The 27934-nt window shown below is 41.0% G+C and overlaps 1 protein-coding gene and 1 pseudogene across 1 annotated transcript in view; both read right to left on the bottom strand.

Annotated features, from left to right (window-relative positions):
• Positions 1 to 24798, bottom strand: part of LOC127925839 (zinc finger protein 239-like) — a 57881-nt gene extending 33083 nt beyond the window's left edge. Inside the window, exon 1 of the mRNA XM_052511153.1 lies at positions 24780 to 24798. The gene's annotated coding sequence lies outside the window, so the exon portion shown is untranslated. The remainder of the gene's footprint in view (positions 1 to 24779) is intronic.
• On the bottom strand, positions 7 to 26325 carry LOC127925837 (zinc finger protein ZFP2-like; annotated as a pseudogene).
• Between the last annotated feature and the right edge of the window lie 1609 nt (positions 26326 to 27934).

The raw sequence follows: 27934 nt of genomic DNA, 5'->3' as shown, positions 1-27934 counted from the left end.
TCCAAGTCAAACCAAGACTCTTTATTCTGAGCTCAGAGAGAATAACAGAGTTACACAGTGCAGTGTAGACAGTCTGAATTCCTGAAGCATTGAGTGATTAGCACATATCTTTATAGTTTCCTGTTCCTGGGCGGGACTTTATTCATACAAGGACACAGGTGTAAATTGGTTTGCAACACAGGATGATAGTCCCAAGAACAGGAGCTTATAATAGGACAGTTTCACAAGGTTAGTCACATACTCAGTTATGTGGACACACAAACAATTAACATTTTCCATTACAGAGTCTGAACATTTTCATTTCATTAAATCATCAGTGGGCCAACAATGCAAATGTCAACAATGGAACAAATGCATCACATCCAAATATCACTTGATTATCTGTAGTGCTGGAGGAATGACACACCCAGATAAACACAAAGAGTTTAAAAAAGGACAATTTAAAACAAGGAACCTGATCTCCTTTATATTCAAACTGACAGACTCCATATTCACTTCATGTTTTCTAATAAAAACAAACAAATATATGTTTGAGTATACCCTGTACCATTTAATTTCATCTGGTAAAGACAGGTAAACACATTGTCAGACAACAATATAAGACAACGGGAGCACTGTGTATGTTCTCTGATGAATTGTAAGTCAATGTGATGTGAAATATCAACATACACGCTAAGAGAAGTAATTTCTCTCTCCTGTGTGGATTCTCTAATGACGTTTAAATCACTGTTATGAGTAATATGTTTTCCCACAGTCTGAGCTTTTCTAAGTCTTCTCCTCTGTGTGTAGTCTAATGTGTTCTTTCAGGCTTTCTAAATGGGCAAAAGCTTTGCACCCTGGGAGGAGTAGTAAGGCTTCTGCCCAGTGTGTATTCTCTCATGCCGCTTCAGGTTTACTCTCTTGTTGAAACACTTTCCACATTGGGAGCAGTGGTAAGGCTTCTCTCCTGTGTGTATTCTCTCGTGTTGTTTCAGCTCCCCCGACTGGTTGAAACACTTTCCACATTGGGAGCAGTGGTAAGGCTTCTCTCCTGTGTGTATTCTCTCATGAGCTTTCAGGTGTGCTTTCTGGTTGAAACACTTTCCACATTGGGAGCAGTGGTAAGGCTTCTCTCCTGTGTGTATTCTCTCGTGTAGTTTCAGCTCCCCCGACTGGCTGAAACACTTTCCACATTGGGAGCAGTGGTAAGGCTTCTCTCCTGTGTGTATTCTCTCGTGTAGTTTCAGCTTCCCCGACTGGTTGAAACACTTTCCACATTGGGAGCAGTGGTAAGGCTTCTCCCCTGTGTGCATTCCCTCGTGTCGTTTCAGGTTTCCTCTATCGTTGAAACACTTTCCACATTGGGAGCAGTGGTACGGCTTCACTCCTGTGTGTATTCTCTCATGAGCTTTCAGGTGTGCTTTCTGGTGAAAACTCTTTCCACACAGGGAACAGTGGTAATGCTTCTCTCCTGTGTGTATTCTCTCATGAGCTTTCAGGTGTGCTTTCTGGTGAAAACTCTTTCCACACAGGGAACAGTGGTAATGTTTCTCTCCTGTGTGTATTCTCTCATGAGCTTTCAGGTGTGCTTTCTGGTTCTCTCATGAAAACTCTTTCCACACAGGGAACAGTGGTAATGCTTCTCTCCTGTGTGTATTCTCTCATGAGCTTTCAGGTGTGCTTTCTGGTGAAAACTCTTTCCACAGTGGGAGCACTGGTGTCGTCTTGCTAGTTTGGACGTCCCTGGCTCTGGTTCCTCCGAGTCTGGCCTTTCTCCTGCCAAAGACAGTGTTATTTTTAAATAGAGACCGAATGAAACCACATGATAAAACAACCTTGCTACGAGGGGAAATCCTAAATCAGATCTCTCAATAACCCGAGGCCAGTTTTAACAATCTTAGCGTGATTTTAAAACAAATGTAGAGATTCCTGGTAATTACTGATATGTTTACATTACTTATTCATCCTGTTTTACAAGTCAGAACACAAAAACCTAGACAGTTCTAGGACACTGAAGTCACTGGATTCCAATTGAACAGGTGGTTCTAAATATATAACTTTCATAGCTGTATGATACAGAATGTGACCTACACACTTCCTTAAACATAAAATAACTAAAGAAGTAATTTTGTGTGGAAGTCCAAAACTAGTTTTTACGTTGCAGATACAAAGCACATCAGTAACATCTCCCCGTTGTTGAAAGGGTTCGGCACATTGCTGTTTAAATGGACCAATTTCTTATTTAGACATTCACAGATTTTCAATATTTTGATTATCGCTGATGTCATATTTTGGGTAAATGTTCCTAAAACTGATAGTAACAACAAAAAACTAAAATATAAACGCAACATGTAAAATGTTGGATGTTTCATGAGCATCACTGTTAGTCAACATTTATTCTTTGCCAAGATAATCCATCCACCTGACAGTGTGGCATATCAAGAAGTTGATTGAACAGCTTGGTTATTACACAGGTGCACCTTGTACTGGGGATAATAAAAGGCAACTAGAAAATGTGCAGTTTGTTCACACAATAATGCCACAGGTCTCTGAGGGAGCGGGCAATTGGCGAATAGCTCTGTTTGTTCTTCACGTTTGGCTGAGAAATCGCCCGGAAATTGCGGTCACAACTCCAAAAAAGATTCCAAATTAACTCCATAATATCGACAAAAACATGGCAAACGTTGTTTAGAATCAATCCTCAAGGTGTTTTTAAAATATCTATTTGAAAATATATCAGTCGGGACAATTCCTTTTTCAATAGGACCGATTGGAGTAATGGCTACCTCTGCACTTTACGCGAGAATCTCTCGGAGCCACCATGTGACCACTTACGCAATGTGCCCCCATACGGCTATTCTTCAACAGAAATGCGTAAAACTACGTCACAATGCTGTAGACACCTTGGGGAATACGTAGAAAGCTTAAGCTCGTTGATGGTACATTCAAAGCCATATAGGGAGTCATTGGAACACAGCGCTTTCAAAACCTGGGGCACTTCCGGATTGGATTTTACTCAGGCTTTCGCCTGTAACATCAGTTCTGTTATACTCACAGACAATATCTTTACAGTTTTGGAAATGTTAGAGTGTTTTCTATCCAAAGCTGTCAATTATATGCATATTCTAGCATCTTTTCCTGACAAAATATCCCAAACACATTAAACGGGGACGTTTTTTCCCCAAAAATGAAAATACTGCCCCCTAACACCAAGAGGTTTTAAGGTAATCAGAAATATTTAGGACTAACTTATTCCTTGACACCCATTCTGAAACTAACTGCAGCTCTATGTTAAGTGTTGCAGTCATTTCAGTCGCTGTAGTAGCTGACATGTACATTGTTGAGTCATCCGCATACATAGACTCACTGGCTTTACTCAAATGTCACTGGCATGTTGTTGGTAAAGATTGAAAAAAGTAGGTGCCAAACAGCTGCCCTGGGGAATTCCTGATTCAAACTTGATTTTGTAGCTCTGGGGCAGCAGGTAGCCTAGTGGTTAGAGCGGTAGGCCAGTAACCGAAAGATTGCTGGATCGAATCCCCGAGTTGACAAGGTAAAACTCTGTCGTTCTGCCCCTGAACAAGGCAGTCCTAGGCCGTCATTGAAAAAAATAATTTGTTCTTAACTGACTTGCCTAGTTAAATAAAGGTTACATTTTAAAAGAAAAACTCTTTATCCACAATATAGCAGGGGGTGTAAAGCCATACGTTTTTGTCAGCAACAGACTATGATTGATAATGTCAAATGCCGCACTGAAGTCAAACAAAACAGCCCCAACAGTATTTTTATCATCAATTTCTCTCAGCCAATCAGTCATTTGTAAGTGCTGTGCTTGTTGAATGAACTTCCCTATAAGCTGAAAGTCTATATTTGTTTACTGTAAATAGCATTGTATCTGGTCAAACACCATTCTTTAGGGTTGGTAACAGGCTGATTGGTCGGCTATTTAAGCCAGTAAAGGGAGCTTTACTATTCATGGGTAGTGGAATGACTTTAGCTCCCCTCCAGGCCTGAGGGAACACACTTTCTAGTAGGCTTAAATTAAAGACAAGGAAAATAGGAATGGCAATATTGGCCGCTATTATCCTCAATTTTCCATCCACGTTGTCAGACACCAGTGACTTGTCATTGTTGATTTTATTTGCGCATTGAAGATGCTCCAACGATTTTTACAATAATTCTTCATGTCATTTATCTTTGTTTCATAGTGTAGTTTCTTCTTTTTATTCAGTTTAGTCACATGATTTCTCAATTTGCAATAGGTTTGCCAATCAGTTATTCAGCCAGACCTATTTGCCATCTCTTTTGCCTCCCTTTTCATCATACCATTTTTAAATTCCTCATCAATTCACATGGATGTAACAGTTTTTACAGTCATTTTCTTAATGGGTGCTGCTTATTAGTAGTAACTGGGATAAGCAGTTTCAAATGTGTCAAGGGCAGTGTCTGGTTGATCATCATTACACACCACGGACCAACAAATATTATTTACATCAACAACATAGGAATCACTACAAAAAAATGTATGACCTCTTATACACAATATTAGTCCCAGCCTTTGGAACGGTGGTTTTCCTAGACATGGCTACTATATTGTGATCACTACATCTGATGGATCTGGATACTGCTTTAAAACCCATTTCTGCAGCATTAGTAAAGATATGATCAAACCATGTTGATGATTTCATTCCTCTACTGTTTGTCACTACCCTGGTAGGTTGATTGACAACCTGAACAAGGTTGCCGGCACTGGTTACAGTTTGAAGCTTTCTCTTGAGTGGGCAGCCTGATCACAGCTTTCCTCCAGTATTAGTTAATTAACAGTGTCTTGAGTTTAGTTTGCCTGTTCTACAGTATTGTAAAGATAGGGGGGTTGACTGGGACAGGCAATGTAATATCCATAATGTTTTAAGGAAAAGTTTTTGTAAAACAAGCACCTTACATTGGATCATCTTGAAACTTTCTCTCCAAAGCTAGCTTTGTATTTGTTCAAACTAAACTACTTACTTTGATGTGTCAAATCTGATCCTTTCTTCTCTTCTCCTCCTCTCACAGTTCCACTCAGCCCCGTTGTTTTCCTGCAGTCCACCAGCAGCACAGACAACCTCTTCATACCCAGCAGTAAGGTGCTACCAGGAGAGGCACGACACGGGGACTCCGGGAGGGAGGAGGGGCTAGCGTTGTCCTGGTAACCATAAAGAGGGGACACAGACGCACATCATTATGGATGCTGATGTCACTGTTGACAAAGTGATTTACAGAAACCCAGCCCAGACCCAGAGAGAGCAAACTGTATGCTAGGCCAGACCAAGCTGTACCATCTGGTGTTCTGATCTGTGGAGACTCTTCTCTTCCTCGTCAGCATCAGGATGTTGTTGAGGCTCCCCAGAGGATCCACGATAGTCATGTCTCTCTCCTGTGTGAACGAGAACATCAAACAGATGGTAAACTTATGACCATCTATTGCAATCATAGAGTCTTACAAGAGGCATGAATATGTCTAAAATGGCCACTTTCATCATGATTTACTAAAATAGTGTTTGTGACGCAAATGTAAAAGGGTCGTTCCACGAAATGGGTGGCTTTTGCGTCCCTTTGTTATTTTAAGTAGAAAATATGCACCAATATAGAATTTTAAAAGCCTGTTATATTAGATGAGGGGAACTTTAATATAGACCACATGGAGAATTCAATACATCTAATTGAAAAGTCCCTAAAATATATGAACCAATTGCAGATCGACCCTTTAACAATTCCTACAGTACTGAACAACATATTCAAGTGTAGAACTTCAGTAGAATGCCCCTTTAAAACCACACATTAGTTCAACAACGGCATAGTTTGTGTCCCTGTTGAAGACAGTACTCACTGGTGGTAATCTGATATTCTGTCTCTTCCTCTTTCACCCCCAAAACATCTTCCTCCTTCACCTTTATTGAGATAGCATCATCTTCCTCTCTAAACGGTTCTTTCTCTTCTTTCACTATAACAGCCTCCTCTTCCTCCTTTTTCATTCTGAAAGATTCTTTCTCCATACAGCCGACCCCCTCTTCATTAGCAAGGGAGGAGTAGTTTAATGAGCTCATGGTCAGGGATGTTAGCTAGCTAGTTAGCATTAGCGTCTAGCCTAGTGCTAGGCTCAGTATCAATCTTTAACACGTTTGCAAATTGAACCAGTTGATACGTCAACCGAAACTTGTTTAAAACACTGAGGTTCGCTAATGTACATTAACATGGTCTAAAACGTCAATCTTTCAGTTTTATGTTGGCTAGCAAGCTACCGAGGTGGTTGAAAGAGTTGGCGCCTTGTTGGACCTGAAAAGGCGTCCGTCCAGTCCATTATACGTCACGGAAGAAGAGTCAACTGAAAGACGCTCGTCGCCATCTGCTGGCTGGAGTGGGTAACGCAGTTTGGAAACAGTAGTTACAACACTTTTTGTATTGGAAAGAACGTCATAATTATTTAACAATAAGCTGATACATTTTCTCTTCCAAATAATACGTTCCTGTAGACAGACGTAGAAGCTCAATATGAAAATGTAGATGATTAATAAATACTTACATGAATAGGTAGTGTGAATTTTTCACAATCGTTTTTATTAGATGTGACCATACTATTCCCTTAAAGCCACGCTCTATAAGATACAAATCATCCTGTAAACAACAGAACAAATGCATCACATGCAAATAGCACTTGATTATCTGTAGTGCTATACACTGGGTAGACAAAACATTAAGAACACCTGATCCTTCCATGACTTAGAAAGACGAGGTGAATCCAGGCTAAAGCTATGATCCCTTACTGATGTCACTAGTTAAATCCACTTCAATCTGTGTAGATGAAGGGGGGTGTATGCACCAATTTGTAAGTCGCTCTGGATAAGAGCGTCTGCTAAATGACTTAAATGTAAATGTAAATGTTAAATAAGGATTTTTAAGCCTTGAGACATGAGACATGGATTGTGCATGTGTGCCATTTAGAGAGTTAATGGGGAAGACAAAATATTTAAGTTACTTTGCACGGGGTATGGTAGTAGGTGCCAGGCGCGCCAGTTTGTGTCAAGAACTGCAACGCTGCTGGGTTTTTCAGCTCAACAGTTTCCCATGTGTACCAAGAGTGGTCCACCACCCAAACAGTGGTGGTTTGTGCCATTTAAGATGAGGCAGGACGATTTGTTTTTTCATGAGCATGGCCTTAATTCTATTACAGCATATTGGACGACTGTCATTCATATGTCCCTCACCCTGTTCAATGTAACAGCAATAGGTTTAGGCTACTACATGATACTCTAATTGTCCCTATACCCATCATGAGGTAGCAACCTAGCCTATGAATGAAAGTTTAGAATGTAGGTTCACACAGGTCGAGAGAACATTTTGCGATGACAGACAGTGACACATAGACAGACAGTGACACATTCAATACTGCCTTGCACACTCTCGCCTGCATCTAGCTGAAATAGAGATATCACTGGACAAATTCAGGTATGTTTATCCCCGTTTTGTTCCATTTAAACGTTTGTTAACAGAATCGGCGGAATGAATACACCCCTGATCATGCATAAACACAGTTCACTTTCATTACAGACACGTTGTATTCCTTCTTGCATCTATGTGCTCTCCTCTTATCACCTTCTCCCTTTGTTTCTGTACTTCAATGCACAACACATCAGCTGTATGTCACCAGGAGAAAAAACCTTTCCAAGCCAAACCATTTCATAACTGAAACACACAGCTTACATTGTTGTCACCATATTAGCTAAAATAACATCATAGTCAACAGAGCTAAGAGAACTAACTCGTTTGTAAACCTGCTACAATCATGCAGTAACGTTACAGTGTTGAGTCAGTAAGCAGTTTAGCACTTACCTTGGCGGGTCCCAGTGGCAATAAATTAGTCAAACCAAAAGCTTGCCTTGACTTGGAAGAGTTCCAGTGTTGTGTTGGATAGTCATAGCCAGCTAGCTAACATAGCATCGCTCTGTTTGAGCCAAGTGTTTGAGTAGACTAAACTAGATAGCTGCATTTGCTAGCTAAGTAAGTGAAACTGAAAGTGGAAAATAAATGACGAAATATCTCTCTCTCGCTTCTCCTTCATTTTGGAATAAAATAATTTGTTCAAAACTGTTCAACTATTGTATTTTTCTCTCTTTTAGTCAACTACTCACCACATGTTATGCACTGCAGTGCTAGCTAGCTGTAGCTTATGCTTTCAGTACTAGATTCATTCTCTGATCCTTTCATTGGTTGGACATCATGTCAGTTCATGCTGCAAGAGCTCTGATGGGTTGGAGGATGTCCTCCGGAAGTTGTCTTATTAACTGTGTAAGTCTATGGAAGCCTTGAGAACCATAATCCTCCTAGGTTTTGTATTGAAGTCAATATACCCAGAGGAGGATGCAAAATAGTATGTTTTAATAAATTATTTGGTGACGTGATTATATTTAGTATAGTTTTATCTAAAAAGGACCACTTTTAAATATTTTACCATTTTTATTTTTCTGAAAATAACTGAGGACGATGGTCCTCCCCTTCCTCCTCTGATGAGACCCCACTGCAACCAAAGGACACCCAGCCAATTTGACACATTTGTGGGAAGCATTGGAGTCAACATGGGCCAGCATCCCTGTGGAATGCTTTCGACACCTTGTAGAGTCCATACCCCGACGTATTGAGGCTGTTCTGAGGGGAAAAGGGGAGGGTCCAACTCCATATTAGGAAGTTGTTCCAAATGTTTGGTATAATCAGTGGATATATCTGCCATTTAGCAGACACTTTTATCCAAAGGGATTTGCAGTCATGTGTACAAACACTTTACATATGGATGGTCCCAGGAATCAAACCCACTTCCCTGGTTTAACAAGCACTATACTCCACCAACTGAGCTACAGGACCACAAGGAATGATCAAGAAATGACGCAGATAAACACACAGCCTGAGTTTCAAAAATATAATTGAATCAAAGACCGTAACATTGAAACTGACATACTCCATATTTAGTTACAATCAAATATTATTTGTCACATGCGCTGAATACAACAGGTGTAGATCTTAACGTGAAATGCTTACTGACAAGCCTATAACCAACAACGTAGATAAGAAAAATAAGGGTTAAGAAAATATTCCCAAAATAAAAAGTTTTAAAAAGTAGCTCAGTACCGAGGGGTAGCTCAGGCCTGAGCTACCCCGGTCCTGAGCTTCCTCAGTAATGAGGCACCCCTCAGTCCAGGTGGGCCCTTTGTTAGGGTTACTAGTCCAAGGTCGGCGGCGAGGGTCGCTAAGAAAGCGGACTAAGACTAAGAGTGGCGTCCACGTCCCGCACCAGAACCGCCACAGTGGACAGACGCCCACCCAGACCCTTTCCTATGCGTCTAGGTGTGCGGCCGAGAGTCCGCACCTTTGGGGGGGGGGGGTACTGTCACGCCCATCCTTAGTTATCTTTGTTTTCTTTATTATTTTGGTTAGGCCAGGGTGTGACATGGGTGGTTTATGTGTTTCGTCTTGTCTAGGGGTTTATTAGATTTATGGGGTTGTGTTCATGTCAGGTGTCTCGGTAAGTCTATGGTTGCCTAGATTGGTTCTCAATCAGAGGATATATACAGAGGAGGTACCAGTACAGTGTCAATGTGGAGGCTATATACAGGAGGTACCAGTACAGAGTCAATATACAGGAGGTACCAGTACAGAGTCAATATACAGGAGGTACCAGTACCGAGTCAATGTGGAGGCTATATACAGGAGGTACCAGTACAGAGTCAATATACAGGAGGTACCAGTACCGAGTCAATGTGGAGGCTATATACAGGGGTAGTCAGATATACAGGAGGTACCAGTACAGAGTCAATATACAGGAGGTACCAGTACCGAGTCAATGTGGAGACTATATACAGGAGGTACCAGTACAGAGTCAATATACAGGAGGTACCAGTACAGAGTCAATATACAGGAGGTACCAGTACCGAGTCAATGTGGAGACTATATACAGGAGGTACCAGTACAGAGTCAATATACAGGAGGTACCAGTACAGAGTCAATATACAGGAGGTACCAGTACAGAGTCAATATACAGGAGGTACCAGTACAGAGTGAATATACAGGAGGTACCAGTACCGAGTCAATGTGGAGACTATATACAGGGGGTACCAGTACAGAGACTATATACAGGGGGTACCAGTACAGAGACTATATACAGGGGGTACCAGTACAGAGACTATATACAGGGGGTACCAGTACAGAGACTATATACAGGGGTTACCAGTACAGAGTCAATTAAGTAATTTATTTATTTTATTTCACCTTTAAACAATTAACAAGTCAATAACACAGTAGAAAAAAAGGGGAGTCTATATACATTGTGTGCAAAAGGCATGAGGAGGTAGGCGAATAATTACAATTTTGCAGATTAACACTGGAGTGATGATAAATGATCAGATGGTCATGTACAGATAGAGATATTGGTGTGCAAAATAGCAGAAAAGTAAATAAATAAAAACAGTATGGGGATGAGGTAGGTGAAAATGGGTGGGCTATTTACCAATAGACTATGTACAGCTGCAGCGATCAGTTAGCTGCTCAGATAGCAGATGTTTGAAGTTGGTGAGGGAGATAAAAGTCTCCAACTTCAGCGATTTTTGCAATTCGTTCCAGTCACAGGCAGCAGAGTACTGGAACGAAAGGCGGCCAAATGAGGTGTTGGCTTTAGGGATGATCAGTGAGATACACCTGCTGGAGCGCGTGCTACAGATGGGTGTTGCCATCATGACCAGTGAACTGAGATAAGGCGGAGCTTTACCTAGCATGGACTTGTAGATGACCTGGAGCCAGTGGGTCTGGCGACGAATATGTAGCGAGGGCCAGCCGACTAGAGCATGCAAGTCGCAGTGGTGGGTGGTATAAGGTGCTTTAGTGACAAAACGGATGGCACTGTGATAAACTGCATCCAGTTTGCTGAGTAGAGTGTTGGAAGCAATTTTGTAGATGACATCGCCAAAGTCGAGGATCGGTAGGATAGTCAGTTTTACTAGGGTAAGCTTGGCGGCGTGAGTGAAGGAGGCTTTGTTGCGGAATAGAAAGCCGACTCTTGATTTGATTTTCGATTGGAGATGTTTGATATGAGTCTGGAAGGAGAGTTTACAGTCTAGCCAGACACCTAGGTACTTATAGATGTCCACATATTCAAGGTCGGAACCATCCAGGGTGGTGATGCTAGTCGGGCATGCGGGTGCAGGCAGCAATCGGTTGAAAAGCATGCATTTGGAGGCTATATACAGGAGGTACCAGTACCGAGTCAATGTGGAGACTATATACAGGGGGTACCAGTACAAAGTCAATGTGGAGGCTATATACAGGGGTTGCCAGTACAGAGTCAATGTGGAGGCTATATACAGGGGGTACCAGTACAGAGTGGAGGCTATACAAGGGATGTTTACATACACTTAGGTTGGAGTCATTAAAACTCGGTTTTCAACCACTCCACAAATGTCTTGTTGACAAACTATAGTATATGCAAGTATAAACACCATGGGACCACACAGCCGTCATACCGCTCAGGAACGAGACTTGTTCTGTCTCCTAGAGATCAACATACGTTGGTGCGAAAAGTGCAAACCAGTCCCAGAACAACAGCAAAGGACCTTGTGAAGATGCTGGAGGAAACAGGTACAAAAATATCTATATCCATAGTAAAATGAGTCCTATATCAACATAACCTGAAAGGCCGCTCAGCAAGGAAGAAGCCACTGAAGAAGGGCCTTGGTTAGGGATGTATCCTTGTTTTGAATCCCAGCCACCGTAGGAGGCCTTTTGCCTTTGGTTGGCCGTTGTAAATAAGAATTTGTTCTTAACTGACTTGCCAAGTTAAATAAAGGTTCAATAATAAATAAATAAAATTAAAATAAAGTACAGAGAGATAATTGATGAAAACCTGCTCCAGAGCACTCAGGACCTCTGACTGGGGCAAAGGTTCACTTTCCAACAGAACAACAACCCTGAGCACACAGACAAAGGACAACGCAGAAGTGGCTTCGGGACAAGTCTCTGAATGTCCTTGTGTGGCCCAGCCAGAGCCTGGACTTGAACCCGATCGAACATCTCTGGAGAGACCTGAAAATAGCTGTGCAGCGACGCTCCCCATCCAACCTGACAGAGGTTGAGAGGATCTGCAGAGAAGAATGGGAGAAAATACAGGTGTGCCAAGCTTGTAGTGTCAAACCCAAGAATACATGAGGCTGTAATCGCTGCCAAAGGTGCTTCAACAAAGTACAGAGTAAAGGGTCTGAATACTTATGTAAATGTTATTTTTCAGTTTTTTATTATAAAATACATTTGCAAACATTTCTAAAACCCTGTCTTTGCTTTGTCATTATGGGGTGTTGTGTGTAGATTGATGAGGAAAACATCCCAATTTAATCCATTTTAGATTAAGACGAACATAACAAAATGTGGAACAAGTCAAGAGGTCAGAATACCTCCCGAATGCGTTGTATGTAGAGCAGAATATCAGGAACAGGCTGGATGTGAGAAGGAGGGTGGCATCTCACTGCCATTCAGCATTCAGGAAGTCAACTGAAAATGACAATTCCCTTCTATGGTTTTCAATTATGAAGAGCTGGAATTGGAATTTGATTTACTTCCTGAATTGACTGGAATTGAATTGGAATGAACTCCAAACCTGTTTTACTACAAAGCTGTCAGCTTCATCATTCAGTCAATCGATGTAATAATGCATAACGCTCACAGATGTGCTTGTTCTCATTCAGAGAACATTTTTTAGTTGAATAACAAGAATAGAATAAAAACATTTTATTATGCACCTGAATAACTTGGACATGGATTACCTGGTTGATTCTCTGCTCAACAACACTGACTGTGAATCAATCTGGTTGATTCTCTGCTCAACAACACTGACTGTGAATCAATCTGGTTGATTCTCTGCTCAACAACACTGACTGTGAATCAATCTGGTTGATTCTCTGCTGAACAACACTGACTGTGAATCAATCTGGTTGATTCTCTGCTCAACAACACTGACTGTGAATCAATCTGGTTGATTCTCTGCTCAACAACACTGACTGTGAATCAATCTGGTTGATTCTCTGCTCAAAAACACTGACTGTGAATCAATCTGGTTGATTCTCTGCTCAACAACACTGATTGTGAATCAATCTGGTTGATTCTCTGCTGAACAACACTGACTGTGAATCAATCTGGTTGATTCTCTGCTCAACAACACTGACTGTGAATCAATCTGGTTGATTCTCTGCTCAACAACACTGACTGTGAATCAATCTGGTTGATTCTCTGCTCAACAACACTGATTGTGAATCAATCTGGTTGATTCTCTGCTGAACAACACTGACTGTGAATCAATCTGGTTGATTCTCTGCTCACCAACACTGATTGTGAATTAATCTGGTTGATTCTCTGCTCACCAACACTGACTGTGAATCAATCTGGTTGATTCTCTGCTGAACAACACTGACTGTGAATCAATCTGGTTGATTCTCTGCTGAACAACACTGACTGTGAATCAATCTGGTTGATTCTCTGCTGAACAACACTGACTGTGAATCAATCTGGTTGATTCTCTGCTCAACAACACTGACTGTGAATCAATCTGGTTGATTCTCTGCTCAACAACACTGACTCACCATCAATCTGGTTGATTCTCTGCTCACTGTGACTGTGAATCAATCTGGTTGATTCTCTGCTCACCAACACCAATCCCTGGTTGATTCTCTTCACTGACTGAATCAATTGGTTGATTCTCTAACAACACTGACTGTGAATCAATCTGGTTGTTCTCTGCTCAAAAACACTGACTGTGAATCAATCTGGTTGATTCTCTGCTCAACAACACTGACTGTGAATCAATCTGGTTGATTCTCTGCTCACCAACACTGACTGTGAATCAATCTGGTTGATTCTCTGGTTGATGCTTCATCACCATCCCTGGAGTCTCTTCACTGTCTGATCTTCATTCCTACAGCCTTCATCACCATCCCTGGAGTCTCTTCACTGTCTGATCTTCATTCCTACAGCCTTCATCACCATCCCTGGAGTCTCTTCACTGTCTGATCTTCATTCCTACAGCCTTCATCACCATCCCTGGAGTCTCTTCACTGTCTGATCTTCATTCCTACAGCCTTCATCACCATCCCTGGAGTCTCTTCACTGTCTGATCTTCATTCCTACAGCCTTCATCACCATCCCTGGAGTCTCTTCACTGTCTGATCTTCATTCCTACAGCCTTCATCACCATCCCTGGAGTCTCTTCACCGAGTAAGTAAAGATAGTATAAGAAAACTCTCCCATTCTACTTGTCTATTATCTTTGTTTAGAAATAGTCATTTGTGTGACCTACTGATTTTCCCTACAATTTCTTTTAAGGATTTAGAAATATAGAAATGGTAGAACGAGGAATGTCAAGAGTCTGGAATATAAATATATACAGTTGGTTTAAAATGTATATGTTGGTGTATCTAGACATTATGGACCGTATATGAATATAAAAGGTGTGTACAGCAGTAGTTATATAGGATGAGCCTTGACTAGAATACAGGGTGGAGTACTGGGTGGTTGACGGCTAGTAACAGTGACTAAGTTCAGGGCAGGATACTGGGCGGAGGCTGGCTAGAAGTGACTATTTGAACATTCATATTGGACAGCCTTACCTATAGAGTAGCACCACCACCCATCAGCCCATTCTCTTCTTGATGTCAAAGCTGCAGTGTATTGTTGCTATAGGAGTTTATGATTAATAATTCTATTTACTTCAAGACACACTAAGATGTCACCATACTATTCATTTAAAGCCCCTCTGTCAGATATAAATCATCAGAGTGGGAAACCAACTGATATGGAAACAATGAAGCAAATGTATCACTATCAGAGGGGTGTATTATGACATCAGAGAGAACTACTCAGACATTCCAAATCAGGCTTCATCCACATCATGAAGGTGGATATTGATCCAACCATTTCAAAAGTAATGACTGGGCTGATGGAAACAGGATATGCCTGAACAATTTTATAAATGCTGACAGACGATTTGTTACTCCGTTTGACAATGTGTTTGTATATTTGTGTCAGTAAAAATGTCTAAGCGAGAAATGGCTGTGGAAACTCCTTAATGATAACAATCACATCTTAGTTAACTTGGAGTCACATGATATGTTGTGTGGTTCTCCCACTATGACTTGAGAAACCATGTCGTTTATTAGGCTACAGATGAAATAAGTTATGAACTTCACAGGGTGGTGAAAGTGCACGTGATGAGCTTGATGCTCCTTTCCAATACATTTTGAGGTTCTTATTCTGGTGACATGATGATCGATGCTTGGTTGCCATTTGACAAATAAAATAATAATCTCATCATTCGGGTAACAACGTTTATTCAACCAGTGGGAGGTTTGTAAATGCCACCAGGAAAGTCGAAAGAGGAACTCTTCATTTAGACAATAATACACAGCAATCTGTGGGAGAGTTGTGGTTGATATTATAAAATAAGGATCTGCTGGAGTCCAAGTCAAACCAAGATTTTTTATTTCTGAACTCAGAGAGAATAACAGAGTTACACAGCGCAGTGGAGACAGTCTGAATTACTGAAGCATTGAGTGATTAGCACATATCTTTATAGTTTCCTGTTCCTGGGAAGGACTTTAGTCATACAAGGACACAGGTGTAAATTGGTTTGCAACACAGGATGATACTCCCAAGAACAGGAGCTTATAATAGGACAGTTTCACAAGGTTAGTCACATACTCAGTTATGTGGACACACAAACAATTAACGTTTTCCATTAGAGTCTGAACATTTTCATTTCATTAAATCATCAGTGGGCCAACAATGCAAATGTCAACAATGGAACTAATGCATCACATCCAAATATCACTTGATTATCTGTAGTGCTGGAGGAATGACACACCCAGATAAACACACACAAAGAGTTTAAAAAAGGACAGTTTAAAAGAAGGAACCTGATCTTCTTTATATTCAAACTGACAGACTCCATATTCAATTCATGTTTTCTAATAAAAACAAACAAATATATGTTTGAGTATACCCTGTACCATTTAATTTCATCTGGTAAAGACAGGTAAACACATTGTCAGTCAACAATATAAGACAACAGGAGCACTGTGTATGTTCTCTGATGAATTTTAAGTCAATGTGATGTGAAATATCAATATACACGCTAAGAGAAGTAATTTCTCTCTCCTGTGTGGATTCTCTAATGACGTTTAAATGACTTATGAGTAATATGTTTTCCCAGTCTGAGCTTTTCTAAGCCTTCTCCTCTGTGTGCAGTCTAATGTGTTCTTTCAGGCTTCCTAAATGGGCAAATGGTTTGCACCCTGGGAGGAGTGGTAAGGCTTCTCTCCTGTGTGTATTCTCTCATGTCGTTTCAGGTTTCCATTCTGGTTGAAACACTTTCCACATTGGGAGCAGTGGTAAGGCTTCTCTCCTGTGTGTATTCTCTCATGTTGTTTCAGCTCCCCCGAACTGGTTGAAACACTTTCCACATTGGGAGCAGTGGTAAGGCTTCTCTCCTGTGTGTATTCTCTCATGTTGTTTCAGCTCCCCCGAATGGTTGAAACACTTTCCACATTGGGAGCAGTGGTAAGGCTTCTCTCCTGTGTGTATTCTCTCATGTTGTTTCAGCTCCCTGAATGGTTGAAACACTTTCCACATTGGGAGCAGTGGTAAGGCTTCTCTCCTGTGTGTATTCTCTCATGTTGTTTCAGCGTCCCTGGATGGTTGAAACACTTTCCACACTGGGAGCAGTGGTAAGGCTTCTCTCCTGTGTGTATTCTCTCATGTTGTTTCAGCTCCCCCGAATGGTTGAAACACTTTCCACATTGGGAGCAGTGGTAAGGCTTCTCTCCTGTGTGTATTCTCTCATGTTGTTTCAGCTCCCTGAATGGTTGAAACACTTTCCACACTGGGAGCAGTGGTAAGGCTTCTCTCCTGTGTGTATTCTCTCGTGTTGTTTCAGCTCCCCCGAACTGGTTGAAACACTTTCCACATTGGGAGCAGTGGTAAGGCTTCTCTCCTGTGTGTATTCTCTCATGTTGTTTCAGCTCCTCCGAACGGCCGAAACACTTTCCACATTGGGAGCAGTGGTAAGGTTTCTCCCCTGTGTGTATTCTCTCATGGGCTTTCAGGTGTGCTTTCTGGTGAAAACTCTTTACGCACTGGGAGCAGTGGTAAGGCTTATCTCCTGTGTGTATTCTCTCATGTTGTTTCAGCTCCTCCGAACGGCCGAAACACTTTCCACATTGGGAGCAGTGGTAAGGCTTCTCTCCTGTGTGTATTCTCTCATGCCGTTTCAGCTCCCATGAATGGTTGAAACACTTTCCACACTGGGAGCAGTGGTGTCGTCTTGCTAGTTGGGACGTCCCTGGCTCTGGTTCCTCCGAGTCTGGTCTTTCTCCTGCCAAAGACAGTGTTATTTTTAAATAGAGACCCGAATGAAACCACATGATAAAACAACCTTGCTACGAGGGTAAATCCTAAATCAGATCTCTCAATAACCCGAGGCCAGTTTTAACAATCTTAGTGTGATTTTAAAACAAATGTAGAGCTTCCTGGTAATTACTGCTATGTTTACATTACTTATTTTATTCATCCTGTTTTACAAGTCAGAACACAAAAACCTGGACAGTTCTAGGACACAGAAGACACAGACGTCGCTGGATTCCAATTGAACAGGTGGTTCTAAATATATAACTTTCATAGCTGTATGATACATAATGTGACCTACACACTTCCTTAAACATAAAATAACTAAAGAAGTAATTTTGTGTGGAAGTCCAAAACTAGTTTTTACATCACAGATACAAAGCACATCAGTAACATCTCCCCGTTGTTGAAAGGGTTCGACACATTGCTGTTTAAATGGACCAATTTCTTATTTAGACATTCACAGATTTTCAACATTTTGATTATCGCTGATGTCATATTTTGGGTAAATGTTCCTAAAACTGATAGTAACAACAATAAACAAAAATATAAACGCAACATGTAAAGTGTTGGATGTTTCATGAGCATCACTGTTAGTCAACATTTATTCTTTGCCAAGATAATCCATCCACCTGACAGGTGAGGCATATCAAGAAGCTGATTGAACAGCTTGGTTATTACACAGGTGCACCTTGTACTGGGGATAATAAAAGGCTACTCGAAAATGTGCAGTTTGTTCACACAACAATGCCACAGGTCTCTGAGGGAGCGGGCAATTGGCATGCTGACTGCAGGAATGTCCACTGGAGCTGTTAGGGAATTTAATGTACAGTACCAGTCAAAAGTTTGGACTCACATACTCATTCAAGGGTTTTTCTTTATTTTTTACTAATAATAAAGACATCAAAATAATTAAAAAACACATGGAATCATGTAGTAACCACAAGTGTTAAATCAAAATATATATTTTATTCTTCAAAAGTTGCCACCCTTGCTTTCTCTCAAACAGCTTCACCTGGAATCCTTTTCCAACAGTCTTGTAGGAGTTCCCACATATGCTGAGAACTTGTAGGCCGCTTTCCCTTCACCTCTGCGATCCAACTCATCCCAAACCATCTTGATTTGGTTGAGGTCGGGGGATTGTGTAGGCCAGGTCATCTGATGCAGCACTCCATCACTCTCCTTCTTGGTAAAATAGCTCTTACACAGCCTGGAGGTGTGTTGGGTCATTGTCCTGTTGAAAATCAAATGACAGTGGGACTAAGCCCAAACCAGATGGGATGGCATATAGCTGCAGAATGCTGTGGAAGCCATGCTGGTTAAGTGTGACTTTGATTTATTTATTCATGACATTGTCAACAGCAAAGCACCCGCACACCATCACATCTCCTCCTCCATGCTTCACGGTGGGAACCACACATGCGGAGATAATCTGTTCATCTACTCCTCGTCTCACAAAGACATGACGCTCGGATCCAAAAATCTCAAATTTGGACTCATCAGACCCAAGGACAGATATCCACCGGTCTAATGTCCATTGCTCGTGTTTCTTGTCCCAAGCAAGTCTCTTCTTCTTATTGCTGTCCTTTAGTAGTGGTTTCCTTGCAGCAATTCGACCATGAAGGCCTGATTCACGCAGTCTCCTCTGAACCGATGATGTTGAGATGTGTCTGTTACTTGAACTTTGTGAAGCATTTATTTGGGCTGCAATTTCTAAGGCTGGTAACTCTAATGAACTTATGCATCAGAAGTAACTCTGGATCTTCCATTCTTGTGGTGGTCCTTAAAGTAATGGACTGTTGTTTCTCTTTGCTTATTTGAGCTGCTCTTGACATAATATGGACTTTGTCTTTTACCCAATAGGCTATCTTCTGTATACCACCCCTACCTTGTCACAACACAACTGGCTAGGGATTCCGCTAGCGGAACATTTCAACAACATCCGGTGAAATTGCAGAGTGCAAAATATATATATATTTAGAAATATTTAACGTTCATGCATTCACAAGTGCAATACCACAAATTAAAGCTTAAGACTCCATAATGTTTCATCATTAGATACTACAGTCCTCCTTTAAGACTCCATAATGTTTCATCATTAGATGCTACAGTCCTCCTTTAAGACTCCATAATGTTTCAACATTAGCTGTTACAGTCCTTTAAGACTCCATAATGTTTCATCATTAGATGCTACAAGGCTCCTTTAAGACTCCATAATGTTTCATCATTAGATGCTCCAGTCCTCCTTTAAGACTCCATAATGTTTCATCATTAGATGCTACAGTCCTCCTTTAAGACTCCATAATGTTTCATCATTAGATGCTACAGTCCTCCTTTAAGACTCCATAATGTTTCATCATTAGCTGTTACAGTCCTCCTTTAAGTCTCCATAATGTTTAGAATGTGTCTGGAAGCGCTACTCTATCTATTCTATTCTCATCCTTTCGGTTTTAATAATATTTAAAAATAATAATGTTATAATAGGTAATAACTAACTTTAATAACTAGGGTTAATACCTGCCTGGCGCACCAACAAAATATTTATTTAGCCCCCTCTAACAATACCGCTACAGAATTAGCATAGTAGGCCATGTAACTTAACCTGTAGTGACACCCAGCCCGTGAACGGGACCGTTATCATCATCTGACACTAATTAGCATAACGCAACGGCCATAAATTTTCCTAGAAAATATTCCTAGTCATGAAAATCACAAGTGAAATATATTGGAACACAGCTTCGCCTTTTGTTAATTAAGCCGACCCCTTACTTTTTCGAACATTCTGTTAAAAATCGCACAACATTTCAGCGTCCTGCTACTCATGCCAGGAATATAGTATATGCATATGATTAGTATGTGTGGATAGAAAACACTCTGACGTTTCTAAAACTGGTTAAACCACGGCTGTGACTATAACAGAGCCTATGTTTCATCGAAAAGCGGAAGAAAAACTGATATCAATGCGCCACTTGCATGTATTGTCTATGGGACAGCAAATTAGATGGGGCCGGGATTGCAAGTCCTACAGCTTCCACACGATGTCACCAGTCTTGTCAATTGCCTGCGCTGTGTTTCTTGGTCAAACGATTAAGAGAGACCCCATTCCTTCCGGTCTCCGACAGGATGTTTTGGAAGAGAGATTTCCGACCATGATTTGAAGACGTGGAGCTATTGAATACACATCGCCCCGTGATCAATTTGATAGATTATTAACGTTTACTAATACCTAAAGTTGGATTACAAAAGTATTTCGAAGTGTTTTGTGAAAGTTTATCGTCGACTTTTTTTATTAAAAAAAAATGACGTTGCGTTTTAAAACAGTGTTTTTTTCTGATTCACACACTTTTCATAGATCGATATTTGGGTATATATGGACCGATTTAATTGAAAAAAAGACCCAATAGTGATGTTTATGGGACATATAGGAGTGCCAACAAAGAAGCTCGTCAAAGGTAATGAATGTTTTATATTTTATTTCTGCGTTTTGTGTAGCGCCGGCTATGCTAATTATTTTGTTTACGTCCCCTTCAGGTATTTTGGAGTGTTGCATGCTATCAGATAATAGCTTCTCATGCTTTCGCCGAAAAGCATTTTAAAAATCTGACTTGTTGGCTAGATTCACAACGAGTGTAGCTTTAATTCAGTACCCTGCATGTGTGTTTTAATGAACATTTGAGTTTTAACGAGTGTTATTAGCATTTAGCGTAGCGCATTTGCTTTTCCAGATGGCTAGATGGCACGCCTGCGTGTCGGGTGGGCTTAAGAGGTTAATCACCCTGTCATCTCAGATTTTCAAAATATGCTTTACAGCCAACGCTAGACAAGCATCTGTGTAAGTTTATCATAGCCTAGCATAGCATTATGCCTTGCTAACAGCAGGCAAACTTGTCACGGAAATCAGAAAAGCAATCAAATTAAATAGTTTACCTTTGATGAACTTCGGATGTTTTCACTCACGAGACTCCCAGGTAGACAGCCAAAGTTCATTTTTTCCCAAAATATTATTTTTGTAGGCGAAATAGCTCCGTTTGTTCTTCACGTTTGTCTGAGAAACCGTCCGGAAATTGCGGTCACAACTCCGAAAAATATTCCAAATTAGCTCCATAATATCGACAAAAACATGGCAAACGTCGTTTAGAATCAATCCTCAAGGTGTTTTTCTAATAACTATTTGATAATATATCCGTCGGGACAATTCCTTTTTCTCTAGGACCAAAAGGAGTAATGGCTACCTCTGCACTTTACGCGAGAATCTCTCTCGGAGCCACCATGTGACCACTTACGCAATGTGCCCCCATACGGCTATTCTTCAACAGAAATACGTAAAACTTTGTCACAATGCTGTAGACACCTTGGGGAATACGCAGAAAAGCTCATTGATGGTACATTCAAAGGTATATGGTACATTCAAAGCCATATAGGGAGTCATTAGAACGCAGCGCTTTCAAAACCTGGGGCACTTCCGGATTGGATTTTTCTCAGGCTTTCGCCTGCAACATCAGTTCTGTTATACTCACAGACAATATCTTTACAGTTTTGCAACACCAGACAAAATATCCCGTTTAAAACGGGAATGTTTTTTTTTCCAAAATGAAAATACTGCCCCCTAACACCAAGAGGTTTTAAGGTAATCAGAAATATTTAGGACTAACTTATTCCTTGACACCCATTCTGAAACTAACTGCAGCTCTATGTTAAGTGTTGCAGTCATTTCAGTCGCTGTAGTAGCTGACGTGTACGGTGTTGAGTCATCCGCATACATAGACTCACTGGCTTTACTCAAATGTCATTGGCATGTTGTTGGTAAAGATTGAAAAAAGTAGGTGCCAAACAGCTGCCCTGGGGAATTCCTGATTCAAACTTGATTTTGTAGCTCTGGGGCGGCAGGTAGCCTAGTGGTTAGAGCGGTAGGCCAGTAACCGAAAGATTGCTGGATCGAATCCCCGAGTTGACAAGGTAAAAAACTCTGTCGTTCTGCCCCTGAACAAGGCAGTCCTAGGCCGTCATTGAAAAAAATAATTTGTTCTTAACTGACTTGCCTAGTTAAATAAAGGTTACATTTTAAAAGAAAAACTCTTTATCCACAATATAGCAGGGGGTGTAAAGCCATACGTTTTTGTCAGCAACAGACTATGATCGATAATGCCAAAAGCTGCACTGAAGCCTAACAAAACAGCCCCAACAATATTTTTATCATCAATTTCTCTCAGCCAATCAGTCATTTGCAAGTGCTGTGCTTGTTGAATGAACTTCCCTATAAGCTAAAAGTCTATATTTGTTTACTGTAAAATAGCATTGTATCTGGTCAAATATATATTTTTTAATTTGTAAGGGTTGGTAACAGGCTGATTGGTCGGCTATTTAAGCCAGTAAAGGGAGCTTTACTATTCTTGGGTAGTGGAATGACTTTAGCTTCCCTCCAGGCCTGAGGGAACACACTTTCTAGTAGGCTTAAATTAAAGACAAGGAAAATAGGAATGGCAATATTGGCTGCTATTATCCTCAATTTTCCATCCACGTTGTCAGACACCAGTGACTTGTCATTGTTGATTTTATTTGCGCAAAATTTCATTGAAGATGCTCCAAAGATTTTTACAATCATTCTTCATGTATTTTATCTTTGTTTCATAGTGTAGTTTCTTCTTTTTATTCAGTTTAGTCAAATGATTTCTCAATTTGCAATAGGTTTGCCAATCAGTTATTCAGCCAGACCTATTTGCCATCTCTTTTGCCTCCCTCTTCATCATACCATTTTTAAATTCCTCATCAATCCACGTGGATTTAACAGTTTTTACAGTCATTTTCTTAATGGGTGCTGCTTATTAGTAACTGGGATAAGCTATTTCATAAACGTGTCAAGTGCAGCGTCTGGTTGCTCATCATTACACACCACAGACCAACAAATATTATTTACATGTATGACCTCTTATACACAATATTAGTCCCAGCCTTTGGAACAGTGGTTTTCCTAGACATGGCTACTATATTGTGATCACTACATCTGATGGATCTGGATACTGCTTTAAAACCCATTTCTGCAGCATTAGTAAAGATATGATCAAACCATGTTGATGATTTCATTCCTCTACTGTTTGTAACTACCCTGGTAGGTTGATTGACAACCTGAACAAGGTTGCCGGCACTGGTTACAGTTTGAAGCTTTCTCTTGAGTAGGCAGCCTGATCACAGTTTTCCTCCAGTATTAGTTAATGACCAAAGTCTTGAGTTTAGTTTGCCTGTTCTACAGTCTTGTAAAGATAGGGGGGTTGACTGGGACAGGCAATGTAACATGCATCATGTTTTAAGGAAAAGGTTTTGTAAAACAAGCATCTTACATCGGTTCATTGAAACTTTCTCTCTAAAGCTAACTTTCATCAAGGTTTTATATGGTCTATTGGTTTCTCTCTTTTCATTGGCAGAATCATTTTTCAGTGTTATGATATTCATAACATCCATATACACTACTCTATCTTCCTGTCAACTAACAGAACTCTGCTGGTTGTCCTGGTAACAGATACCAGTGGACAGATCTATTTATTTGTTCAAACTGAACTACAGCACTTACTTTGATGAGTCAAATCTGATCCTTTCTTCTCTTCTCCTCCTCTCACAGTTCCACTCAGCCCCGTTGTTTTCCTGCAGTCCACCAGCAGCACAGACAACCTCTTCATACCCAGCAGTAAGGTGCTACCAGGAGAGGCATGACACGGGGACTCCGGGAGAGAGGAAGGGCTAGCGTTGTCCTGGTAACCATAAAGAGGGGACACAGACACATACCATTATGGATGCTGATGTCACTGTTGTCATAAAGTGCTTTACAGAAACACAGCCCAGACCCAGATAGAGAAAGCTGTATGCTAGACCAGACCAAGCTGTACCATCTGGTGTTCTGATCTGGAGAGACTCTTCTCTGTCTCGTCAGCATCAGGATGTTGAGGCTCCCCAGAGGATCCACGATAGTCATGTCTCTCTCCTGTGTTAACGAGAACATCAAACAGATGGTGAACTTATTACCATCATCAATTATTACTGTCGATTACAGTCATAGGGTCTTATCAGAGGCATTAATATCTCTAAATTAATTGGATGCCTTGTGTCCCTTTGATATTTTAAGTATAAATTATGCTCCATTATTACATTTTAAAAGCCTGTTATATATAATTAAATCTAATTTAAAAGTCCCAAAATATATGAACCAGTGGCAGATTGACCCTTTAACAATTTGTACAGTACTGAACAACATATTCAAGTGTAGAACTTCAGTAGAATGCCCCTTTAAAACCACACATTAGTTCAACAACGGCATAGTTTGTGTCCCTGTTTAAGACAGTACTCACTGGTGTTAATCTGATATTCTGTCTCTTCCTCTTTCACTCCAAAACGTCTTCCTCCTTCACCTTTATTGAGATAGCACCCTCTTCCTCTCTAAACGGTTCTTTCTCTTCCTTCACTATAACAGTCTCCTCTTCCTCCTTTTTCATTCTGAAATGTTCTTTCACTATAACAGCATCTTCTTCCTTCACTATAACAGTCTCCTCTTCCTCCTTTTTCATTCTGAAATGTTCTTCCACTATAACAGCATCTTCTTCCTTCACTATAACAGTCTCATCTTCCTCCTTTTTCATTCTAAAAGGTTCTTTCTCTTCTTTCACTGTAACCTCATCCTCTTCTTCAATGTTCAGCGCCAGAACTTCTTTCTCCAAACAGCAGACATCCTCTTCTTTAGCAGGGGATGAGTACTTTAATGAACTCATGGTCAGGGATGTTAGCTAGCTAGTTAGCATTAGCGAATAGCCTAGTGCTAGGCTCAGCATATATCTTTAACAAGTTTGCAAATTAGGTTACAGTTAACATCACATTGAAGTGAACTTAACTTAAGTAGAATGCCCCTTAAAAACCACACATTAATTCAACAACTGCATAGTTTGTGCCCCTGTTTTTAAGACAGTACTCACTGGTGTTAATCTGATATTCTGTCTCCTCCTCTTTCACTCCCAAAACGTCTTCCTCCTTCACCTTTACTGAGATAGAACCTTTTAGAGAGGAAGAGGATGCTTTCTCTTCTTTCCCTATAACAGCCTCCTCTTCCTCCTTTTTCATTCTGAAAGGTTCTTTCTCTCCTTTCACTGTAATATTCTCCTCTTCGTCTTTCACGACAATGTTCAGCGCCAGAGCATCTTTCTCTCCTTTCACTGTAATATTCTCCTCTTCGTCTTTCACGACAATGTCAGAGCCAGAGCATCTTTCTCTCCTTTCACTGTAATATTCTCCTCTTCGTCTTTCACGACAATGTCCAGAGCCAGAGCATCTTTCTCTCCTTTCACTGTAATATTCTCCTCTTCGTCTTTCACGACAATGTCCAGAGCCAGAGCATCTTTCTCTCCTTTCACTGTAATATCCTCCTCTTCGTCTTTCACGACAATGTCCAGAGCCAGAGCATCTTTCTCTCCTTTCACTGTAATATCCTCCTCTTCGTCTTTCACGACAATGTTCAGCGCCAGAGCATCTTTCTCTCCTTTCACTGTAATATCCTCCTCTTCGTCTTTCACGACAATGTTCAGCGCCAGAGCTTCTTTCTCCGGACAGCAGACATCCTCTTCTTTAGCAGGGGATGAGTAGTTTAATGAGCTCATGGTCAGGGATGTTAGCTAGCTAGTTAGCATTAGCGAATAGCCTAGTGCTAGGCTCAGTATCAATCTTTAACAAATTTGCAAATTGAACAAGCACATTAGGTTCAAGTTAACGTCAACTGAAATGTGTTTTAAACACTGCGATTAGCTAATGTACATTAACATGGCCTAAAACGTCAATATTTCACTTTTATGTTGGCTAGCAAGCTACCGACGTGGTTGAAAGAGTAGCCGCCTTGATGTTCATGAAGAAGCGTCCGTCCAGTCCATTATACGTCACGGAAGAATCATCAACTGAAAGACGCTCGTCGCCATCTGCTGGCTGGAGTGGGTAACGCAGTTTGGAAACAATAGTTACTACACTTTCTATATTGGAAAGAAGGTCATAATTATTTAACAATAAACTGATATATTTTCTCTTACGTCTTACAACTAATACTTTCCTGTACACAGACGTAGAAGCGTAATATGAATATGTAGATGATGCATAAATACTTCCATGAATAGGAAGTGTGTTAATACACATTTACTCTGTTAATTGTTTATCTAGATGTGACCATACTATTCCCTTAAAGCTACAATACAAAGCTACAACAGGTGTAGACATGACCATGAAATTCTTACTGACAAGCCCTTAACCAACAATGTAGTTAAGAAAAATAAGAGGTAAGAAAAAAAGTTACACAATAAAAAAATATACCGTGGCTACAGAGTCAATGTGGAGGCTGTATACAGGAGGTACCAGTACAGAGTCAATGTGGAGGCTGTATACAGGAGGTACCAGTACAGAGTCAATGTGGAGGTTATATACAGGGGGTACCAGTACAGAGTCAATGTGGAGGCTGTATACAGGAGGTACCAGTACAGAGTCAATGTGGAGGTTATATACAGGGGTACCAGTACAGAGTCAACGTGAAGGTTATATACAGGGGGTACCAGTACAGAGTCAATGTGGAGGCTATATACAGGAGGTACCAGTACAGAGTCAATGTGGAGGCTATATACAGGGGTACCAGTACAGAGTCAATGTGGAGGTTATATACAGGGGGTACCAGTACAGAGTCAATGTGGAGGTTATATACAGGGGGTACCAGTACAGAGTCAATGTGGAGGCTATATACAGGGGGTACCAGTACAGAGTCAATGTGGAGGTTATATACAGGGGGTACCAGTACAGAGTCAATGTGGAGGTTATATACAGGGGGTACCAGTACAGAGTCAATGTGGAGGTTATATACAGGGGGTACCAGTACAGAGTCAATGTGGAGGTTATATACAGGGGGTACCAGTACAGAGTCAACGTGGAGGTTATATACAGGGGGTACCAGTACAGAGTCAACGTGGAGGTTATATACAGGGGGTACCAGTACAGAGTCAATGTGGAGGCTATATACAGGAGGTACCAGTACAGAGTCAATGTGGAGGCTATATACAGGAGGTACCGGTAGAGTCAATATGGAGGCTATATACAGGGGGTACTGGTCTCCTGTCTCCACATTGACTCTGTACTGGTGCCCCCTGTATATAGCCTCCACATTGACTCTGTACAGGCCTTAAGGTGTGAGACTTCTGGGTCTGGGAATCCGAGAAAATTCTTCTCACTTTCCTCTTCAAAGATATCCAGGACCTTGCGGCGCTCAATCGCCTCCAATTCCTCAGCCGAGGGGTAACAGGCCTTAAGGCGTGAGACATGGACAACGCACATATCATCACCTATGTCCTCTTTCACCACTCTGTAGTTCAAAGGGCCCATCTGCTCCACAATCACTAACTTACCAGGTCCTGCGTCTCTCTCCTATATGGTCCATTTAGGAGCCGAGAAGAATTGTTCAGCTTTCGAGTAAGGAGCAGAGCGAAGCCAC

This window comes from Oncorhynchus keta, unplaced genomic scaffold (assembly GCF_023373465.1).
Source record: "Oncorhynchus keta strain PuntledgeMale-10-30-2019 unplaced genomic scaffold, Oket_V2 Un_contig_6342_pilon_pilon, whole genome shotgun sequence".
In the NCBI taxonomy this organism is placed as follows: Eukaryota; Metazoa; Chordata; class Actinopteri; order Salmoniformes; family Salmonidae; genus Oncorhynchus; species Oncorhynchus keta.
Note: the sequence above shows the minus strand (reverse complement) of the source record. Positions and strands in the feature narration are given on the sequence as shown.